This window comes from Eriocheir sinensis, unplaced genomic scaffold, assembly GCF_024679095.1.
Source record: "Eriocheir sinensis breed Jianghai 21 unplaced genomic scaffold, ASM2467909v1 Scaffold3, whole genome shotgun sequence".
Lineage (NCBI taxonomy): Eukaryota > Metazoa > Arthropoda > Malacostraca > Decapoda > Varunidae > Eriocheir > Eriocheir sinensis.
Window position 1 is genome coordinate 272,743 of NW_026111609.1, and position 1,101 is coordinate 273,843.

Consider the following 1,101-nt stretch of genomic DNA (forward strand, 5'->3'; position numbering starts at 1 on the left):
TGGGATGCTCTCGAGGTCATAAATGCTCCAAACTTGTATAAATATGAATTAGTTTGCCAGATATGACATGTTCCCAAATGGGAACATTGGCAGAATCCCATGATAACAGCCATGAAATAAAGAATGCCAAAGTAATAGGTTTATAGCATTTACTGTTCCTTTTCCATACAGAAAGTAATTGAACCTAAATTACATTTCTTGAAATGCTATAAACACAACTAAAAAAAATTTTGAAGACCATTTTTTTTTTCTGAAAGAAATAGGTATATTGATAATATTTTACCCTTTCTACTGTGATAAAACACCTATGCTTCAAGATAACTTTTCAAGCATCACGAGGAAGAAGTTGCTCAGCATCTTGGCCTTCAGTGCAGTTTTCAAAGAGGTTATCATCAATATTCTCTTCATCTGTGAGAGCTTGGTCTTCTTCTGGGGGAAGAATACTGATTGCTTCTCCATCCTCTTGCAGAACTAAGACCAAAGCCTTAGCAAGACTGAGCAACTTGGGCATCTCCTGTAAAATAAATGTATATATATTGTATGAGACTGATGGAAAATATATATGTATAATAATATAAAATTATACATACACAGTATACAGTATCTAATTATTATTTACAAAATACCTAATAGAAGAAAATAGGCTAGCTTCATTACTCAGTACAGAAGGAATGCTTCATTTTTTTTAGATGAATATGTACAATACTATGATTGTGTCTGTAGATCTGGCCATTGTTCCCATTTGGGAACAATTAGTTTCTGTCAATAATATATCTAACTAAAGAACATATAATTACTGTTGGTCATATTCAGTAATAGATGGCATATTTATCAGTAATTTTCTACGTATATTAGAGAACTGCACTCAATATTACTTACCAATATCAATAAGTATTACAGAGCTCCGAGATAGGTGTGAAATCAGCGAAGTTCAGCAAACACAGAGGCAGCCTGACAGGTTGATGCGTGATGACTGGTGCAAAGTGAACCTGTTCAAACATGAGAAGGAATGCTGCTATCCCCCAACAAGCACGTTTCATTGCCAATAATATCACATTAATGTGTGTTCCCAAATGGGAACATTGGCAGTTAATGGGTTTT